The sequence below is a fragment of the Notechis scutatus genome, chromosome 5 (genome assembly GCF_049901735.1).
Source record: "Notechis scutatus isolate UNSWTSFEM ecotype Mainland chromosome 5, rNotScu1.2, whole genome shotgun sequence".
Taxonomy (NCBI): Eukaryota; Metazoa; Chordata; class Lepidosauria; order Squamata; family Elapidae; genus Notechis; species Notechis scutatus.
In genome coordinates, this window is record NC_142013.1 from 3,351,619 (window position 1) to 3,373,581 (window position 21,963).

Consider the following 21,963-nt stretch of genomic DNA (forward strand, 5'->3'; position numbering starts at 1 on the left):
TTTCTCCTTCCTCCGTTCTTTTGCTGTTCTGTTGTCATTTTATTCTTTCCACTTCCTCTTTAATCCTTTCTAATCCCAGGATCCATAAATTCACTCCTTTCTCCTGGCCACAAAAACTCCATATAAAGCTTCCTATTTTTTTTTTTTAAAAAAGCTATTTTTTTTTTTTAAAAAATCAAACTGCTCAGCTTTGCTGTTTTCTGCAAACTGTCGATTTAAACAATTCGATTTCCTTCTGGCCGCGTTTCATTATTCTGCACAATAATGCAAGTAGAGGCATACCATGCAGGTCGTCCTCAAGTTACGACCGCAGTGAAGCCCAAAATTTATGTTTGTTAAATGAAACTTGCCTGATTTTACAACCTTTCTTGCTATGGTGGGTTAAGTGAAGGTCCCCACTCGTGTTATTCTGTCCTTTTCACTCGGTTTGGTCAACCCGGGTTGAGAAATGCCATTGTCCAATAGGCAAGAAACATAGAACGAAAGGATTGGAAGGGAGCATGGAAGGTCATCTAGTCTAACCCTAGATCTAGATCTACTTCCGCAGTTAAATCGGTTGTGATATTGGCTCAGTTTGCAGAATACAGGATCACAGAGTTGGAAGGGCCTTTGGAGGTCTTCTAGTCTAACCCCTTGCTCAGGCAGGAAAACCGATACCATTCCAAACAAGCGGCTATCCAGTCTCTTCTTAAAAGCTTCCAATGATGGAGCGTCCACAACTTCTGGTGGCAAGCTGTTCCACTGGTTAATTGTTCTCTCTGTCAGGAAATTCCTCCTTTATCTCTCTATATAAAAGCGAAATACCCCTCACGTCTCTTCACAAAATCTCCAGAACCGTAAAGCCTACAAACTTGATATCTGGCCCGTATGTCCCCCTTGGCTTTTAGGTTCTCACTAAGAAAGGATTTTTCAAAAGGACCCTCAGAGCTTTAGTACTTCCTATATTATTATTATTAACGCGCTCTGATGCTAAGGAGTTCTACTCCCCCTCCCTACCTGGAAAAAAGAAATCTCCAAATGCAAAACACAAGCAGAGGAGAGGAGTTTCAGTTTCAGAGCACCAAGCAGCTTTAGTACAGAACAGTTGAGCTAAGCCTCGCCCAGGCTCCTTGCTGTCTCCTTGCTCACACAGCAAATACTGTTTCAGTTTCCAAACAGCCCTCAGCTCTCACACACCCTGACAGGACGCTAGCCAGATGAATACCGATGGATGCTGGTAGGCAGAGGCAGAATTTTCCTCCCCAAAAACTAAGCCCCGATCACATAGTTGCGTGGCGAAGCACAGGGATCCAGCTACTTTAGATCTAGCCACCACTCCGTGTTTAAAAAGCTGGAAGGATTAGGCCCTCCAGAAGAGGCAGAACTACAACTCCCCGCATGCTCTCCCTCTTTTGCCATGTTGGTTGAGGTTGTCAACCAGATACCTTTACTTGAAATTAATCGATGGCACTTCACCAGGAGTTGTGGGCGTTCCAACATTGGAGGCTTTTAAGAAAAGATTGGACACACTATTTGTCTGGAATGGTCTAGGGGCTGGACTAGAAGACCTCCAAGGTCCCTTCCAGCCTGAAACTACTGTATAATTCAGTTTCTTCTCTAATCTGGGATGTGATGGCCGGTGCCTTGCAGGCTGTTTCTGCCAGCAGATTGCTCACAATTGGCAGAGAACATCATGTTCAAACCTCACAGACCAGCTTGGAGTACCCAAGAGAGAACCATTGCCAAGTGGTGGCGGGGAGAGAAAAAAAAACAAAAACAGCCTCATCGGAAGCGGAGGAAGTGGAGCAACTGAATTCCAAGAAATAAATTAATATAAATGACCATGAGTGGAAAAGTGGGGACTGGCAGGGGTGAGTGGGAAGGGGTTGCACGGTTTTGCAAAAGAAAGGATGGATCAAAAGTTGCTGAGGTTTAATTGATCGTTTTGGGGTGTGTAAGTAGCCGCGGCGGCCTCTACTTACCGCTTGCACGATCCCCAAAGGGGCGCATTTTGTAAGGTAGGGATGGCTTTCCGTTTGAAATCCTCCACCAGCATGTCTTTTGGGAAGTCCGACGGTAGGTACTTCGGTCGGGGTCCTTGGTGGTCTCTGAGCTTGGCCGTTTTCTGTCAGACGTTTCCTGACCCAGCTAGGTAACACCATCCGTGCTAGAAAGGGGTTGGTGGAGAAGGAGAAAGAGAGGAAGAGAAAGGGGGAAGGGAAGGAGGAAGAGGAGAAAGGGAGCAGAAAAGGGGCAGGAGAGGAGGAAAGGGAGGAGGAGGAAGAGAAAGGGGGAAAGAAAGGAGGAAGAGGAGAAAGGGGCAGGAGAAGAGGAAAGGAAGGAGGAGAAAGGGAGAGGAGGAGGAGAAGAAGGACGATGACTGCGGAAACCATGGTGCTGTCTCAGCTTGAGTGTTTTCTTACAGACGTTTCCTGACCCAGCTAGGTAACGTCATCAGTGCTAAAAGGGAATAGGGTTTTCTAACACACCCGAAGGCCAGATAAGGAATAATGGGTAGAAACTGAACAAGGAGAGATTTTTTAACCTGGAAATGAGGCATTTTCTGACAGTGAGAACAATCAATTGATGGAAGTTGTGGGAGCGCCATCACTTGAGACCTTCAAGAAGAGATTGGACTGCCATTTGTCAGAAATGGTGTAGGGTCTCCCGCTTGGGTGGGGGGGGGTTGGACGATGACCTCCTTTTCCTCCTCTCCACAACACTCCCTTCTAGCACTGATGATGTTTCCTAGTTGGGGCATGAAATGTCTGCATGAAAACAACCAAGCTCCGAGAGCGCCAAGGACCTCACAGTCCTCCTCCTCCTCCTTGCAAACCCCTTTTAGCACTGATGATGTTACCTCGTTTGGTAACGAAACGCCTGCAAGAAAACCACTAAGCTCAGAGAGCACCAAGGACCCCCGTTTAATGGTTTGTCTTAGTTGGTAGCTCCTGGATTGGGGTATTGTTTACTGCTTGGTTGTTGGTCCAATATTAATCCCAGTGTTAATAATCTCTCAGTTTATCTGGATGTTGGCTGTTGGTGAGGCATGTTGTGGTCTTTCTGTTTCCTTTTTAGCTCTTTGGTCGTCTCTTTTTGGACGGCGTGCAGATCTTGTTTATCCCTACGTGTCTGTTGATGGCCGATTTGTCGGCGTGCCAGGAATTTGTTTCGCGTTTTGGGACTTGGCTTCGTTGAGTTATTTTTATAAGCATATTCAAAATTCCAGCACAGGTAAGAGGCTTTAATCTTTTGGCTTTAATATTTGCTGCTTGTTCAAGAAAGCCCATACCTTTCAGGTCAAAAGATGCTCTGCTAATTTTTTCCCCCCTTTTTTTCCCCCTCGGTTTGCTGTCAAACACGGAGCAAAGATCTTGGCAGAGTTTCCAGAAAGGACAAGGGTGTGATTTTCCTCTGTCTCTAACCTCTTGCTAGATGTAGAGCAACACGGCTTTTAACCAGTCCCTGAAAACGGAAAAATGGATTTTCATTTTTGAACCTGAAACAATCCTATTACGCCGTGGAATTTTTGGCTGAAAGCTTCTGAGATTGGTTGTGACGCAAGCATTCCGGTTATTCTGGGTTTTGGCATTTGGGGGAGGGTGCCAGGTGTTTGGCAAGGCTTGGGAGGGTGGGGGTGCCTTACCCCTCCCGGAGGGAGATGGTATGCTGTTTTGGCTAGGTGCTGAAAATCATTTTATTCACAATGCCATTTATTTTCCAATTTGGCTGCTCCGATCACGGACAATGCCATTTATTTTCCAATTTGGCTGCTCCGATCACGGACTTTTCAAAGGATTTAATTTGGAAAGGCATCAAGTCTGCAAACAGGTAGGGTGCGTACCGGGTTAAGAACCGTGAGATTGGACAGCTATGTGTCTGAAATGGTATAGAACCGTGATGTGGCGAACCTGTGGCACACGTGCCACAGGTGGCACGCAGAGCCATTGGTGCCGGCATGCGAGCTGCAGGCAGACTTACCTCACTGTGCAGGCGCGCACCTCACAGCTTATTTTCGGCCGGTTTGAGGCCTTTTTCGGCCTCCCAGAGGCTTCAGGAAGGCTTCTGCAGGACGAAAACTAGCCCTGTTTTGTCACTTCCTGTTTTTCCAACAATACCGAAAGTGTGTGTGCGGCCTGGCTACAACTGTCCAAAGGGAAGTAGTAGGACAGCTCCACCCCCCCCCCAATCCCCACCCTAGCTTAATTTTTACCTGTCCACTCTGGAGTGGGCAGGATCTTCATTAGGGCTTATATAGGCCGCATGTGTAAAAAAATCAAACTAGGACTTACTTTCAGGGTAGGTCGTATTTTTGGGGAAACGGTACCTATTTATCTACTTGCACGTTCATACTTTCAAACAGCAAGGTGGGCAGGAGCTGGAGCAGGGGACGGGAACTCGCCCCTTCAATGAGCGTTCGGGTCTCGAACCTCGACTGTCAGCTTTCCCGCCGACAAGCTCAGCATTTTTAACTGCTGTGCCACATGATGGAAATAAAAGGAGATTCTTCAAATTCTTTAAACTACAGCTCCCAGAATTCTTATCTGTGGCTAATGGGAGCTGAAGTCTTTGAAGCGTCCAGACAGAGTTTGTATCTTAAAGGGATATGGATTTATATGTGGTTTTATACAGAACCCGGCTTAAAGGAGAGAAAATGGATTGGAAGGCTAGCCTGGGACCAATTAAACAGGTCCAGAGGGTCCTTGACCTACAACCATTAATTTAGTGACCGTTCAACATTAACGGTGCCCCAAAAAAGTGAATTATGACCGTTTATCGCACGGCCGTTGCAGCAGCCCCGTGGTCATGTGATCAAAATTCAGACGCTCGGCAACTGGCATGTACTTACGATGGTTGCAGTGTCCCGGGAAAGGTCGTAAAACGGAGGCATACCTAGCCACTGACTCAGTCAGAAACAGAAATTTTAGGCTCAATTGTGGTTATTAAGGAGTCCCTGTATGTTGTGGTTCGCTGGCAGCAGGTGTGGACAACTGAGGTCTCGGAGAGTGAGGACTCGGATGAGGGACCTGTGTGTGATGCAGAGATGGGGCCAGGACCATCAGGGAGTGGAGTGCGGCCTTCGGAGATGGTGGAGGCTGTCAGCAACGATGAGGAGGTTCCCGAGGAGCCTGTGCTCAGTGCGTGTGCGCGCAGGGCTGCTCGAAGGAAAGAGCAGCTGCAGCAGCACGGGAGACTCGGGAGTAAGGCTGCAAGGTGATGGCCCCTCGCTTAAGGGATAAAAGCCAGCCTGAGAGACTGGGATTCTTTGCAGGAAGCAAAGAAGTTTTTGCATTCAAGCCTTGTGTTTTGTGTTTGAAATATTTCTTGGCAACTTTATCTGGTGTTCTTGGCAGCCTTGCACCACCTTGGCAAGGCTCGTTCTTATCAGAGACAATTAGCTTGAAACAGCCTTTTAACCGGGAAGGAACGGAATTCGTAAAGAATCATTAAAAGGTTTTGCTGTTACCTCCGTTTCGTGTTTGTTTCCTTGGAACCAGGTTTGGGCCAGAACACTATATATATGTTTGTGAGCGATTAAAAAGTCTGGAATTTGCTTGCCTCCTGTCACGTATAGCTTTTTTTCACCCTTTTTCACGGGAAGGGATGATTTTTGGCTCAACGGCCCATGAAAGAGAACATTGAACTCCTTAAATTGTTTTATCTCTCGGGTGTCCTAGCAAGGGATATTACTTTAAAGCACCATTTGGGGAGAAGTTATCTTTTAAGTATTCAGGGACAGCTGGCAAATGGGTGTTTCTTCGCCAACCCAACAGACGCCTTTGGATATGGCTGAAGAATCAGAAGAAAACGGCTCTGAGTTCATGATCTCCTTCAAGTAAAAGCAACAATATTTTTTTCCTAAGCACGGATTATGTCCCCCTCCAAAACCCCCCTGAAGCTAGCAATGGCACGGAAGGAACAAGATGGGGTGTATGGAACCTCCTGTTCTCAAATGATATCTGGTTTTCTTTAACAAGATTTATTGAGAAGAGAAGGATGAGGTTACAAGAATTCCACCAACTGAGCTAGTTCCTCCTCTGTTTTGCCTAGAACAACATCCCTGTGAGGTGGGTTGGGCTGAAAGGAGAGACGGAGTGGCCCAAAGTCACCCAGTTGGCTTTCATGCCTAATGCGGGACTAGAACTCACCGTCCCCTGGTGATTGGCCCAAAGTCATCCAATCAACTTTCCTTCCCATGGTGGGACTAGAACTCTCCGTCGCCTGGTGATTGGCCCAAAGTCATCCAGTCAGCTTTCCTTCCCATGGTGGGACTAGAACTCTCCGTCGCCTGGTGATTGGCCCAAAGTCATCCAGTCAGCTTTCCTTCCCATGGTGGGACTAGAACTCACCATCGCCTGGTGATTGACCCAACGTCACCCAGCTGATTTTCCTGAACGTTGGTTGCTAAGTGCCTGTATTTTGATCACATGACCCTTTCAGCTCCGTTCTGATTGATAGATCGATCGATTAAGCCCTGCTGTATTACATCGCTGGCTCGCCATTTAGTTTCTTGGTTAGTTGGGTGCGTGGAACCAGGCCCACATTTAAGATCTCAGTTGTTGCCGAATTTTTCTTATTCCTGTGGCCCGTGTGAGTCCTCCCCCTCTGCACACTTTTAAAGGCAGCCTCTTCCATTTGTAACAGCTGGGATTGATCACAGCTACACACTCTGGTGTGATTGTGGGAAAAGAGCTGTTTCTTTGTGGGTGCTAAACGCACAAACCAAAGCATCCCATTCTCCCTCGAGCCGCTCGGAGCATCCAGAGACTGGGATGTGCTTCTGAGTCCTCTTCTTGCAGGCTGAGCTTTAGATGAGGAAACGCTCCGCCCCCTCACGTGGTATCGCGCTGGCGTCTCCCAGTCTTTTGCTCAGCCTCGAAGAGTCAGGCTGTGTTTTCAGAGAGCTCCTTGGCTGATCGCACATTTCTTTCCTATTTCAACCCTCTCGTCTTGATAAGGTTTGCTTTTCCTTCCTCCTCCTGCGCAAAGGGTCTGGACTTAAGGGAAAATTTTTCCCGTCCTTGGGGCAAGGCTGCGGGCTCGCATGGCCGCGATAGCGCGACCCCCCACCCTTATCAGATCGCCGCTGCCTCCGCGTTGCCTCGTGGCACGCGTTTTTCTTTACTGCTGGATTCCCCCCACCTTAAACACCGATCGGGAGGGTCATCGCCCCTAGGGCCCTAGGCGCTGAGCTGACCAGCAAAGCCCTCCCTTCCGTCCCGAAGGCGTCCCGAGCGGTTCAGCTTGCGGCCGCCATTTTGGCTCCGCATCGTGGTCGGGCGCCATTTTGAATTTCTTTAGCTGCGGTGAATTGGAGCCCCAGGCCTTGGGTCAAAGCTTAGCTGCCCATTTCTTCCACCTGGCTGGCCCTTGTATTACTTGTTGGCCTCCCGCAGCCTGTTTTTCGGGCGAAGTTGCAGCCCCCCTCCGTTTTTATTTTTCTTGTCTGGAGGCCTGCTGCCAGAGGCTCTTTCTTCTACCATAGGCCTCAGGTGTTTATTTGACTGATTGGCCTGTACTGAGATATACGAAGTTCTCACTGTTACTGGTTACTGTTTTAAAAAAAAAAAAAAAAATCTATCTATATATATATATACTTAATACATATACAAAAGGAATATATTAAAATAATAATAATAATAATAATAATAATAATAATAATAATAATAATAATAATAATAATAATAATAATAATAATTTTTGTCTTGTACAATAATATTTTTGTAGATATATAAATATATACGGATAACCTGTATATACATTTGGTACAAAAGCATAATAAAGATAAAAATCAATCAAAAGGATAAGGAAGAATTACAATTAGAGTATCTATTTTTCTGTACATACTATATTTCTTAGATACCTTACTGTTATCTCTGTACACAACAAATTCCAAAAGGGGAGAGGGCCAGCTTCACCTTCACCCGGCCTCATCCAGGCCTGATCTGGGCGAGCCAACCGCCTTTGCTAGTAATTGTATCTAACATGGCAGACGACAATCCCTCTAAACGTCCTTCTTTGAAGGCTAAGGCAAAGTCCCACTACTTGCGCAGGCAGGACAAGGAACCTAAGGGCTCCAGACAGGACAAGGAACCTTCCAAGGCCGCTAACGTGACGCCTTAAGGCGCCACAAAGCGTTGGAAAAAGAGTTTGACCGGCGTTCAAGGAGTCCCGCTCGAGCCGTCAATACCTCCTCCTCCAAACCCTTCTACCTCTGCTCAATCTCTCCCCTCAGACCCCTCTTCCCTACCTAGGCGCAGTTCGCTTCAGGGTCTTCCGACCCCGGACCTCCGACCAGACGGACCCCCGAAGCCACCTTTACACCCACAGCCGCTGGTCTGCGCCACGATGAACCCTCTACCTCCGAGGTTCCACCTCACATCAGGGCTTGGATGGAATCAGCCATCCGCCAGGGCATAGCAGAGGGACTACAACACATGACAAGATCAGGCTTCTCTCGCGAGCCTCCGAGCACGACTCGATATCAATCAGATCCCTTCCACAACCGGTCCCCCAGTTGATCAGGTACTCTCTCAGAGGGACAGCCCTCCTCCGATTGGGGCCCAGGTGGAGGAGGAAGGGGACTTTGGGGATTTCAGGGAAGAGGAAGAGGATTCCCGGATGGGATCCTCCCGCTACAGTGAACCCCTCTTAGAGGCTGACATCATGGAGGAGATGTCGGAGGGCGAGGACCCTTCTCCGACCAACCCTCCTTTGGGGGCTGTTCAAACCGCATATGTTCAAGTCCCTCCTCCTTAAGGCCAAGAATGTCTCTGGCCTTCTTTCCCAGTCCACTGCAGAAACCCCCTGTCCCAGAGGGCCCGGAAGACTCCATTTCACCCAACCAGTGGTGGAAGCTGAGGTCATCCCATCCCCTCCCATCTTCGTAGATCTGGTAGCGAAGCAACTTACCTCCTCAGGGACCCCTCCCACTCCCTCTAGCCAAGACAAGAGATTCTTTAATCTCGATTCGGCTCTGTCTAACCTCCTGAATATCCCGGAGGTCGATGACCCCATTGTGGGTCTAGCCTCCTCCTCTACCCCTAGTGAGGCCCTAGAGGCCTTGAAACCTGAGGACAGGCGGGCGGAGCAGGCGCTACGCAGGGCTCACCTATCTGACGCCTGGGCCATTAAATCAGCTACGGCCGCCTCATTTTTCACGGGTCCTCTATCCGCTGGCTACGTCAGCTCAAGGACCACATCCCGCTTCCAACCTCAGAGCTCACCAGGATATAGCGGTTAGTGGCTGCAGCCGAGTTCTCGGCTGACGCCACTTACCAGTCGGTAAAATTTTCTTCCAGGGCCATCACGTCGCATGTCACGGCTAGACGCATGCTATGGCTCAAACACTGGCAGGCGGACGTAAAGAATAAGGTCAAGCTGGCCACTGCTCCCATTACGGGAGATAAACTGTTTGGCCCAGCTTTGGAACCACTGCTGGTCGAGGGCCGCAGTAAGAGAAAGTATCTGCCCTCCTTTTGAAGATCGGAGGCCAGGGCTCTCAGCCCTTTCGGAGGAGCTTTCACGCCCCTTCTACCAACCCCCTTCCCGCCCAGATACCCTAGACCCCCTTCCTTCCGATCCCAGGACCGCACGGACCCGGGCGACAGATCCAGGCGCGGTGGCGGCTACAAGAGACCCTTCGGGATCGGGAGGAAGGCCCTACCGCAGAAGGTAGAGCCTCTTCCTCCCCCCGTTGGCGGCCGCCTCAGCCACTTCGCCGCCCAATGGGACATATCCACATCCGATGCATGGGTTAGGGACACAATCAGGTTTGGCCTCGCCCTGGAGTTCAGGTCCGCTCCCCCTGATTGTTTCTTCCCCCCCTCCTCAAGGGATCCCTCCAAACGTGCACTAATGGATGCAGCCATCCATCATCTTCTTGACATCCAGGCCATTCAACCTGTCCCTCCGGATCAGAGAGGAAAGGGGTTTTACTCCCATCTCTTTGTGGTGCCCAAACACTCTGGGGTTGGAGAGCCATCCTGGACTTGAAACGGCTCAACCGTCACCTTATCCAGCGTAGATTCAAAATGCACACTTTGCAATCAATTCTTTTAGGCACCAGGCGGGAGACTGGTTATCTTCCATAGATCTTTCGGAGGCATACCTCCATATTCCAATCAGGCCTTCCCATTTCAAATTCCTCAGGTTCTGTCATAATAGCCTTCATTATCAATACGTGGCCCTTCCCTTTGGACTGGCCTCGGCCCCGGACCTTCACCAAGGTCCTGGCGGCTCTGGCGGCTCATCTCAGGAGCGTTCCTGTCCGCCTCCACTGCTACTTGGACGATATCCTTATTCTATCCCCGTCCAAATCCCAGGCAGTCAGGGATACCAGGGTCACCCTCTCCACCTTACAGGCACACGGGTTTCTAGTCAATTGGCAAAAGAGCCAACTTACCCTTCCACCGAATCAACCACTTGGGCGCCATAATTGATTCGGTTTCTCAAAGAGTTTTCCTCTCCCAGGAGAGGTTCTTAGCATTCAAGCCCTGGTCAAACAGATCAGGCGTTCAAGGAGGGTGGCCTTACTGGACCTCTCTAAATTGTTGGGCAAAATGGTGTCATGCATCTCTATTATTCCCTGGGCCCGTCTACACAGCAGATCCCTCCAGTGGTTCCTGCTCCCATTCCAACGATCCGGAAGAAGCAACTCGAAGGCCAGAGTCAGGGTCCCTCCAAGGGTCCTCACGTCTCTTCTATGGTGGACCAATCCCGCCATCAACAGAGGCCACCTCTTCGCGGAACCTCAAGCGACTCACCGTCACTACGGACGCAAGCCTGTCCGGTTGGGGCGCTCATCTCGACTCGCTCTCGGCACAGGGCAGATGGTCGCCGTCCGAGCAAAGGTGCAGCATCAATTGGCTAGAGCTTCACGCTGTCCATCTGGCCCTCGCGCAGTTTTCCTCAGATCCGCAAACATCACGTCCTCGTTCTCACGGACAACGCCACGGCCAAGGCCCATATCAACAGGCAAGGCGGCACCCAGTCCATCCAGCTAATGAGGGAAGCCGGCGCCTTTGCCGCTGGGCAGAATCCAACCTCCTATCACTAAAAGCCGAACACATCTCCGGAGTAGACAATACTCAGGCGGACTGGCTGAGCAGGGCCACGGTGGACCAGGCAGAATGGCGTCTCCATCCATCCCTATTCGAGGAAGCGTCCAGAATATTCGGCCTTCCGGTGGTGGATCTCTTCGCCTCCCCGTCCAACACTCAGCTTCCACGGTTCTTCTCCCGGTATCCATCTCACCGGTCGGAGAATCACAATGCTCTGCGCTGCCCATGGCCCCAGGGCTCCTATATGCCTTCCCTCCGCTCCCGTTAGTTCCCAGAGTAATACAGAAACTTCTTCAGGAGAGGGCAGACCTTCTCCTGGTGGCTCCCTATTGGCCCAGGCGACCGTGGTTTTGCGGATCTCCGCAATTTATCGGTAGCGCCCCATGGAGGATCCCCGGACAGGGTCTCCCTCTCTCAGGGGCCCCTTCTGCATCCGGGCCTCAATGGCTCCAGTTAGCCGTCTGGAGGTTGAGCGGATCCGTCTGACTAGTGAGAATCTCTCGAGTCAAGTCATCGACACTATTTTGGCCGCTAGGCGACCTTCCACTACACGAATTACGATGCCACTTGGAAGGGGTTCTGCAAGTGGTGTAGCGGGTCTCAGGTTGATCCCCTCTCTCCTCTGTGGCTCAGATCCTAGATTTTCTTCAGGAAGGCCTTCGTAAGGGGCTCGCACCTAACACCCTGAGACGACAAGTTTCTGCCCTCTCAACCGTGGTCTCCTGTGATAACTACGGTTCCCTTTCTCATCACCCCCGAATTAGATCTTTCCTTAGGGGTGCCACCAACCTGTGCCCTCCCACTGTTCACAGGTTCCCCACATGGGACCTCAACAAGGTCCTCGTTTCTCTCACACGTTCCCCGTTCGAACCTTTGAGGGATTCATCCCTTCAGTTTCTTACCTTTAAGGTAGTTTTTCTAGTAGCTATTACTTCTGCTCGTCGAGTTTCGGAAATAGCAGCTTTGTCAGTTAGGAGCGATCTATGTGTATTCCACGCTGATCGGGTGGTCCTTCGTCCTGACCCCACATTCCTACCCAAAGTTAACTCTCCCTTCCATAGGTCACAGGAACTGGTTCTACCAAATTTTTGCCCTAGGCCCTCCAGGGCAGGGAGGTCCTCTGGCACACCCTAGATGTTAGAAGGGCCTTGCGTATATATATTAAGCGCACTCAATCCATGCGAAGGTCGGAATCCTCTTCCTATCCTTTCAACCCAGGTCACTGGGGCTTAAGGTTTCTCCTTCCACCATCAGTCGCTGGATCAGGGCTACTATTGCAGGTGCTACCTTTCCCATTCTCTGCCCGCTCCGGGTGGAATAACCGCCCATTCCACCAGAAGTGCAGCCACCTCGGCGGCCTGGGCCACGCAAGCCCCCATCGCTGACATTTGTCGGGCAGCCACCTGGACCTCTCCGTCCCGTTTATCAGACATTATAAAATAGATACGACGCCTCAGCGGAGGCCTCTTTGGCCGACGGGTCTTACAGAGGGTCATCAGTGATCCGGAGGGCCTTCGGGCCAGACGGAGTCCCACCCGTAGGACAGCCCAGCTTTGGTATGTCCCAGTCTCTGGATGCTCCGAGCGGCTCGAGGAGAATGGGCGTTGGTCCTTACCTGATCGCCCCTTCTCGGCGAGCCGCGAGGCATCCACCCACCCTAATTTCTCCGTCTGGTGGGGAATCTTGCTTCAGCCAAGGAGCCAATAGTAGATTAGATAGAATTAATAACCTCTCTTCTCGTTATCGCAAAAAACTGGGGAGGCGCTGCGCGATACCACGTGAGGGGCGGAGCGTTTCCTCATCTAAAGCTCAGCCTGCAAGAAGAGGACTCAGAAGCACATCCCAGTCTCTGGATGCTCCTCGCGGCTCGCCGAGAAGGGCGTATCAGGTAAGGACCAACGCCCAGTTTGTTCATCGTCTGTTTTAGGAGAATGCAACATTGCTTAGAAAAAAATTTGAGCTCTGATCTTGCGTCTGAATCCGTTGCAATTTGCAAAGAGGTGTACAGATGCTGGCTTGAACCCAGGTCTCGGGAAATGCAACCAAACACATATAGAAGTTATCGACCGGGGAAAACTTGGCACTGTCGCTTCCACCCTACTGTTCAATAAATTATTTGGGGATCGAAAAAATATCCAGAAATCTGGGATACCTTTTGTTTTCTGTGGCTCAGGTGTGCTAAACTGCCTTTGCTAAAAAAAATTTGCCTGGACTTCCAGTAGAGTTAAATGCTAATTTCAGCCCTTGATTTGGTTCGTTTAAAGGTTGACAAATGTATTAAGTTGTAAACATTGGTAGGTCCCGTTCCCATCAGGGATGGGATTCAAATTTCTTAACAACCGGTTCTGTGGGTGTGTCCTAATTTGTGGGTGTGGATTGGTCATGTGACTGGCTGGGCATGGCATGTATGTAAATATTATAAATATTTATGTAAATATTGCATTTTTTATTTAAAAAAGAGCAACTTTTACCCAAAATCAGGCAAAGCAGGCAGGCAGATTGAGTTGCTGACAGAATCACAGATTCACTCAGAGATCTCCCTTTCTGCAATCTGCTACCTGAGTCTGCACTGAAAAATAGAAACTTCAGTCCTAAGGAAGGTTCAGCTCTGCTTTTAGATTAGCTAGAAAGCAAGAAATCCAAGGATTTCCTGCTTTCTAGCTAATCTAAATCTCCCAGCAGAGCAGAACAGTTGATGGTCGGTGCGGGAAGGAAAAATAGCAACTTAACCAAACGCAGGCAAGTTGGATGGCGTGCATGCCAAGTAAGGAGTGAGTGGGCGGGTGATTTGCACGCAGAATTGTAACAACGGTTCTATAGAACCAGTCCGACCAGGTAGAATCCCACCCCTGGTTCCCATGCTGCCATTCCTGTGCCGATGGGAGAAACGGGCAAAAGTCAGTTCACCATTGCTACCTCTGGCCAAGAAAGCTGCTTTGGCAGAAAGGAAGAAAATGTTGGTGACCCCCAAAACAGTTTGCAAGGCACCCACAAATACACACAAGCTTTAATTTGAAAAGGGCCATTGAGAGGTGCTGGGTTTGATGCAATTCCATAAGTTACACGGCCTTGAAAATTCTGGTAGTGGGTTTCAAGTTGCAGATGAGACAGTTTGGAATTAACACGGATATGTAGTTCAGTGTTTTTCAAAGGTGGCGATTTTAAGATGGGTGGACTTCAACTCCCAGAATTTCCCAGCCAGTATCCTGGCTAGGGATTTCTGGGAGTTGAAGTCCCCTCAGGCTGGCTGGGAAATCCTGAGAGTTGGAAGTCCATCCATTCCAGCTGGACAGTTTTCTGGAAGTTGAAATCAACTGAAGCTGGCTAGGGAATTCTGGGAACTGAAATCCACACAGCCTGACAGGAGAATTCTGGGAGTTGTAGTCCACTCAGGCTTGATTCCGGGAGTTGGAAGTCCATCTGTGCCAGCTAGGGACTTCTGGGATTTGAAGTCCACTCAGGCTGACAGGAATTCTGGAAGTTGTCCACACCCAAGCTGATTCTGGGAATTCTGGGAGTTGTAGTCCACTCGGGCTGATGGATTTCTGGGAGTTGTAGTCCACCGGGCTGATGGATTTCTGGGAGTTACGGTCTATCCATGCTGACTGGGACCTTCTGGGGAGTTAGGCTGACAGGAATTCTGGAAGTTGTAGCACATTCAGACGGATGGGGGAATTCTAGGGGTTGTAGTCAACTTAGGCTGATGGGGAATTCTGGGGGTTGCAGTCCACTCAGACTTATGAGGGAATTCTGAGAAGTGTAGTTCAACTCTGAGAATCGTAGTCCACTCAGACTGATGAGGGAATTCTGGGAGTTGTAGTCCACTCAGGCTGATGGGAAAATTCTGGGAGTTGTGGGCCATCCATGCTGATGAGGGAATTCTGGGAATTGTAGTCCACTCAGACTGATGTGGGAATTGTAGTCAATTTAGGCTGATGAGGAATTCTGGGAGTTGTAGTCCACTCAGACTGATGAGGGAATTCTGGGAATTGTAGTCAATCTAGGCTGAAGAGGGAATTCTGGGAATTGTAGTCAATCTAGACTGATGAGGAATTCTGGGAGTTGTAGTCCACTCAGGCTGATGGGGGGGTATTCTGGGAGTCCACCCAAACTGGCCGAGGTTTTCTGAGGAGTTAAAGGCCATCCCTCAGAAAGTTAGTCCCTGTCCTATTGTCCCCAATAATTAGTTCCTATTTCACGTGTTTATACTTGTGTTTATTCTTATTTCTATTACATTGTAAGCATTTGACTAAATAAATAAATAAATAATAATAAAATTAAAAAAATAGTTATAAACCTTGAAGAACCCTTCACGGTCCTTTCTCTTCTTCTGAATGCCCTGCTAGCTCCAAATGGAAGCGTATCCAGCTGGCTCCGTGCAGTTAATTTTTATTTATTTTTTCCTATGCCAGGCCAGCTTCTCATAGAAATAAAAGCAAAATCAGGCGAAGGAGCCTTTTTTTTTTTTTTGAATTTTTCAATTGTCTCCAGAATGAAAAGCTTGTGGGAGAGAAAAATGCGCCATGTCTGAAGAGGAGAATAAATACAGCTGCTTCTGAACTCTGGCAGAACTCCAGCAAGCTATTTTAGGTCTGATTAAAAGCCTTGATGAGATCTTTTATTAATCCCTCCAAAACATATGATTTGGGGCTCAGATTTTACCACCCAGCTCCCTGCAAAAGGGTGAAATTCCTCCTTTTAAAAAAAAGCGACGGGCATTGACATCTAGTCCTCGCCTTACGACTGCAATTGAGCCCCAAAATTTCGCCTTCTTTTTAAGACCTTTTCCGGCCACCGTCGTTAAGCGAATCTGGCTTCCCCTCATTGACTTTGCTAGTCAGAAGGTCACAAAAGGGGCCACGATGACCGTCATAAATATGAGTCAGTGGCCAAGCAGGCAAATTTTGATCACCTGACCACAGGGATGCTGCAACGGTCGTAAGTGTGAAAAATGGTCAAGTCCCTTTTTTCATTGTAACTTCGGTCAGTAAATGAACTGTTATAATTCGAGGACTACCTGTATTCTACCTGTAAACAGTATTGCTGAACAGGATGGATACTTTTAAATTATTATTATTATTACTTTTTTAAGGCTCTGATTGCGTGGTGAATTTTTAACCCTATTAATATATTGGCTGTTGAAGTCTTTCTATATATTTTTTTCTTAATTCCATCCATCCATCTGTATTCCCCCTTAATTCTTGGCTTTCCTTTCTAATGAAATTAGCATCTTTCCTCGTGCCATTGTTAATTTTGAACGGTCACTAAATGAATGATTGTAAATTGAAAACTACCTGCTGTCAGGATTCCGGCAGTTACCCCAGTTAACTTCAGTCACCTAGTTACTATCTTTGAATAACTATTTATGGAATGCGCTTTCGATTTCCAAGCTGCCACACTGCTCTTTCAAACCCCTTTCCCCCCTCCCTTTCTGTTGGCAACTCTAAAAAGACCATAGAAATATTTTATGAGTTGACATCTGTAGAACGACTGTGGCAAAAGAAAGGAAGGATGATACCACTACAGGTATTCCTCGGCTTACAACAGTTCAGTTAGCTTATCTGGGTTTTGGCGTCCTCCAAACTGTGGTTGCTGCGCTATCCTTTGAAAGTCTGCAATTTATCATCCTGGCCTGCCGTGTTAATGACCAGTGTGGTTTGTGTTGGGTTTTTTTAATCTTTAATTATCTTTACTTTGGGTTCGGACTGCATTTACTCCTTTCATAGACTGTTTTTGGACGAGTTTGATATCCAGCCAAGGATAATTGGACATTTGGGCCTAGTTGGAGGCATTAAAGGGAATTTATTCTACTTTTGTGACTTTGTTATTTTTGTATCACACCCTGGTCATCACAGGGATGGGGAACTGGGGTGTATGGAGTGCACAGGGCCAGGGAAGACACAGGCTGGCCTGACTTAAAATTGCTAGTTAATTGTTAAATCTGAAATGTTTTACTTGCTAATTTCTTGACTTTTAAAGTTTATTTTTTTACCAGGGCATTCATTAGTTTAATTGGGGGTTGTTTATACTTTGCTTTTGTTTTTTGCTTTTTTAAAATTCTGGCAAGTTTGGCCCCATTGGAAAATTGTAGGGCAAGTTACATCCTTGGAAGTGAATACATGAATAAATAAGGGAATAAATTTATTCGTTTATTCAATGAACAAGTAAAATGGCCACACACAATCTGGCTTTTCCTGCTGTTCTTCATGTCGTAGCAAACCTCCCACTCTTTAGGTTGGCATGATTTGTGAGTCCAGGGTGTTGTGTCGCCTTCATACTTGTAGTCGTTTGTTTAGTGTTAGTTCGAAGTCACTGAAAAAAAGTGATTTGTGACACGTTTTTACACCGTTGCAGCATCCCCCTGATCACGTGATGTTTTTGTGTGTTCCTTGACCAACATTGTATGTTCCTTGACCAACGTTGTGTGTTGCTTGCCCAACATTGTGTGTTCTTTGACCAACGTGTGTTCCTTGACCAACGTTGGGTGTTCCTTGACCAATGCTATGTGTTCCTTGACCAACACTGGGTGTTGCTTTACCATTGTGTGTTCCTTGACCAACGTTGTGTGTTCCTTGACCAATACTAATGTGTTCCTTGACCAACATTGTGTGTTCCTTGATCAATGTTGTGTGTTCTTAACCAACATTGTGTGTTCCTTGACCAATGTTGTGTGTTTCTTGATCAATCCTATGTGTTCCTTGACCAACGTTGGGTGTTCCTTGACCAACGTTGGGTGTTCCTTGACCAACACAGACATGATATTCTTCCGATTAAAATCGGAATTCCAATTTTTTTGGGAATCGCCCCCCTTTCTCCCCCTTCTTCTCCTTCCCCTCCCTCGGAGGCCCGAGTCAGGAGTTGCTACCGCTGGCGCGGCTCTGCGTGGCTCCAGTCCCGCGTTGCCTCAGGAAGGGAAAGGCAAAAAGGAAGAGCGCGGCGGCGCTTTGCAATGGCAGCAGCGGCTCCTGGTTTTGCCTTTCCTTCCCGAGGCAACGTGGGACTGGAGCCGCACCGAGCGCGCCGGTGGTAGCAACTCCTGACAGCCCCAGCCGGATACCTGAGCATAGCCCGGGTGGGCGGGCGATGCGATGCGACCGGAGGCCGCTGAGCGGCAGGAAAAGGGAGCTGGGCAGCGATTTCTTGGCACGCGGTGGGGGGGTCTCTTTTGGCCAGCCCCGATTTTTTTTTCAGAGGGGAATATCATGCCTGCCAACAGTGTGTGTTCCTTGACCAACGTTGGGTGTTCCTTGACCAATGTTGGGTGTTCCTTGACCATTTTTAGGCATTCCTTGACCATCGTTAGGCGTTCCTTGACCAATGCTATGTGTTCCTTGACCAACGTTGGGTGTTGTTTGACCAACATTGTGTGTTCCTTGACCAACATTGGGTGTTCCTTGACCAGTGCTGTGCGTTCCTTGACCAATGCTGTGTGTTCCTTGACCAACAGTGTGTGTTCCTTGACCAATGCTGTGCATTCCTTGACCAACGCTGTGTGTTCCTTGACCATCGTTAGGCATTCCTTGACCATCGTTAGGCATTCCTTGACCAATGCTATGCGTTCCTTGACCAATGCTGTGCGTTGTCCAAAGTTGGGTGTTCCTTGACCAACATTGAGTGTTCGTGTGTTCCTTGACCAACATTGGGTGTTCCTTGGCCAACATTGAGTATTCCTGTATTCCTTGACCAACATTGGGTGTTCCTTGGCCAACTGTTGTGATCCCTCAAAGCTTTTGATGTCGCCGCCCAGTGATGTGGAACACTGAGTTGTGCTATTCTAGGAAGACAAAAGGAACCCTTAATTGTCCTGTGACCATTAGCTGGAACGGGTGGGCTTCAAAAATTTTAGCAATGGGTTCTCTGCCCGGTTGCTGGGTGGGCGTGGCCATAGTGGGTGTGGCCTATTCGGCCTCCTGCACCACGGTGGGAGGGGCTGTTTTCACCCTCCCCAAGCTCCGGAGGCTTTCCCTGAGCAGGAAACAGGCCGTTTCAGGCCTTGCAGAGCCTCCACGCAGACCCTGTACTTACCTAGCATCCAAAACAGGCCTTGTGGAGACTCCTGGGAGGAGGGGCGGGGTTGGGTAGGCAGGGTCAGCCAGGGGTGGGATTTGCCCATTCACCGAACCGACCATAAAATGGCCATAAAATTAGTTACTGGTTCTCCTGAACCAGGGAGAACTGGTAGCAGGCCCACCTCTGCCTGAAAATATACACATTTGTCAACTCATAAAATATTTCTATGGTCTTTTTTGAGTTGCCAACAGAAAGGGAAGGGAGAGCAGTGCGGCAGCTTGCAAACCGAAACTGCATTCCACAAATGTTTTCAAAGATAGTCACTAGGCGACAGAAGTTTCTGCTGTGCAAAATTCTAACTGGAGGGCATGATTGATGACTCTGGGCTATGGATGTGTCCCATTGGAGGATATGAATTACGATGCACCCAGAGGGTGGGGGGGAAACCAGGGTCAAGGGTGACAACGAATCATGTGCCTCAGAGTTGGCCATGTTAACTCCCAATAAATCCTTTTGAAGTTTGGAAGTTTGGCTCAAGACTCAGGATTTAATTGGGGGGAACTGCCAGTATCCTGATTCTTGTTTTGGTCGGCTTGCAAACTAAGTGTGGAAGATTTGGAGCTTGCCTTACTAACTTAAGTAAGGCATTTGTAGACAGATTTCTTAATGAGAATTTAAAAGCCACAAACAGTTCAGTCGTGGCTTTTAATGGGCTCGACTTACGACTGCAATCGAGCCCAGAGTTTCTGTTCTTAAGCGAGACATTTGTCAAGTGAGATTTGCCCTATTTTAGACAAGGGATGGGATGAAAGGGGTTTGAAAGAGCAGCGTGGCAGCTTGGAAATCGAAAGTGCATTCCGTAAATAGTTTTTCAGAGATTGTAACTAGGCGGCCGAAGTTTCTGCTGCTGCAAAATTCTAACCGGAGAGCCTGATGGATGCCTCTTGGCTATGGATGTGTCCCATTGGAGGATATGAATTACGATGCACCCAAAGGGTGGGAGGGAAACCAGGGTCAAGGGTGACAGTCAGTGACGTGCCTCGGAGTCTGCTGCACCCAGGCAGTGCCGGCATGTTAACTCCCAATAAATCCGTTGGAAGTTTGGCTCGAGACTCATGATTTAATTGGGGGTGACTGCTGGAATCCTGACCCACAATCCATTCGGTGGAGAAAGAAAGCACCTCTTTGATACGGGACTGGTGGCGGCTGGTCCCGGATCGTCTCTCCGGTTGGGTGGGAGGCCATCCGAGGGCTTTTATCCGACTCAGAGGCCCTTTGTTCTCCCTCCACAGAAGGCTCTGCTCCCCTCTTCCTCGCCCAGGAAGCCCAAGCCAAGGCCGCTGGGGAGGGTTCAAAGCAGTTCCTCCCTGCGTTATCTTTACCCTGCAGGCCGGGTCTTCAGGGCTGGCTGCAAAGAAACAAAACAGCATTGTGGGTTGTGTGAGCCTGGCTCTTTTTGTCTGTGTTGTACAGAAGCCTCTGGTTCATTGCAAAGGTGTCATTTTTCTTATATGTAACCATTTCATGTATTCACAACTATGTATACATTTATACTTATTATCTTGTAAACAATTGGCAAATCAAATAAATAAATAAATAAATAAAAAATAAAATAAAATAAATAAAAATAAATAAAAATAAATAAATGAATCTTCTTTCCTTCCCTCTCTCTCTTTTCTCCCTTCTTCCCTCCCTCCCTCCCTTTCTTTATTTCTCTCTCTCTCCTTCCTTCCTTCCTTCCTTCCTTCCTTCCTTCCTTCCTTCCTTCCTTCCTTCCTTCCCCCCACTTCTGCTTTCCATCCTTCCCTTCTTTCATTCAGCTGTACTTCCTTTCTCCTTTCCTCCCTCTTTATTTCTTCCTTTTTCCTTTGCTTCCTTCCATCCTTCTCTCCTTCATTTTGCTTCTTCCTTCCCTCCCTTTTTTTTCTTTCCTTCCCTCCCTCTCCTTTTTACCCTGTCTCCTTCCTTCTCCTTCTTTTCCCGTTCTTCCCTTCCTTTCCTTTCCTTCCTTTCTTTCTTCTTTTCCCCCTTCCCTCCTCCTCTCTCCTTCCTTCTTTCCATTTTTGCTCCTTCCTTCATTCTGTTTCTTTCTTTCCTTTCCTTCCTCTCCTTTCCACCCTCCTTCCTTCTTTTCCTGTTCTTCCCTTACTTTCCTTTCCTTTCTCCCCCCACCCTCCCTCCCTTCCTTCCTTCCCCTCTAGCTTTTCGTCCCCTCTTTCCTTTCTTCCTTCCACTCTCCTTTCCTTACCTTCCTCTCTTCCCTCTCCCTACTTCCTTCTTTTCTCTCCTTCCTTCCTTCCTTCCTTCCTTCCTTCCTTCCTTCCTTCCTTCCTTCCTTCCTTCCTTCCTTCCTTCCTTCCTTCCTTCCTTCTGTCTGTCTGCCTGCCTGCCCTGCCTGCCTGCCTGCCTGCCTATCTATCTATCTATCTATCTATCTATCTATCTATCTATCTATCTATCTATCTATCTATCTATCTATCTATCTATCTAATCTGTCTTCTCTATCTATCCATCCAGTCATCCATCGCTCTTCCCTTCCTTTTCTCCTCTCTCTCTCCTTTCCTTCCCTCCCTCCTTCCCATCCAGCTATAAACCTCTTTCCCCCTCCCTTCTTTTCTTCTTTTTTCCCTTCTTCCCATCAGCAAGTTGAGAACCCCAGCTTAATGCTCCTTTACCAGAAGAGAGACGTCAGTCGAAGGGGGAAGAAATCGCATTATTAAAGGAGGAAAACCACAGAGGGGCCGGCTAAGTGGAATAATGCAGAAAGCCCCCCCCCTCCTTCCTCAATTTCTTAAAAGCATTTTGATTAAATAGAAGTCGCCTGGTTGAATATCCTTGTAATTCCTTTGCGGTTCTCCTTCGTAAAGAATTGATGGGCGTTCGCAGCGTGTAGATAAATGCACAAAGGACT

General features: G+C 48.3%; 1 protein-coding gene and 1 long non-coding RNA gene across 7 annotated transcripts in view; one reads left to right on the forward strand and one right to left on the reverse strand.

Moving 5' to 3' along the window:
* LOC148130344 (uncharacterized) overlaps positions 1-21,963 on the reverse strand; it is a 469,114-nt gene that overhangs the window by 339,038 nt on the left and 108,113 nt on the right. The window lies entirely within an intron of this gene.
* Positions 1-21,963, forward strand: part of LOC113429413 (glycerophosphodiester phosphodiesterase 2-like) — a 136,509-nt gene that overhangs the window by 16,643 nt on the left and 97,903 nt on the right. The window contains exon 1 of one of the 6 annotated variants that reach the window (XM_087965955.1): positions 3,195-3,213. The exons of 4 other annotated variants lie outside the window; for them this stretch is intronic. The gene's annotated coding sequence lies outside the window, so the exon portion shown is untranslated. Of the gene's footprint in view, positions 1-3,194; positions 3,214-3,359; positions 3,381-21,963 lie in introns of those variants that run through there. One more of the 6 variants, XM_087965956.1, reaches the window with a different exon arrangement.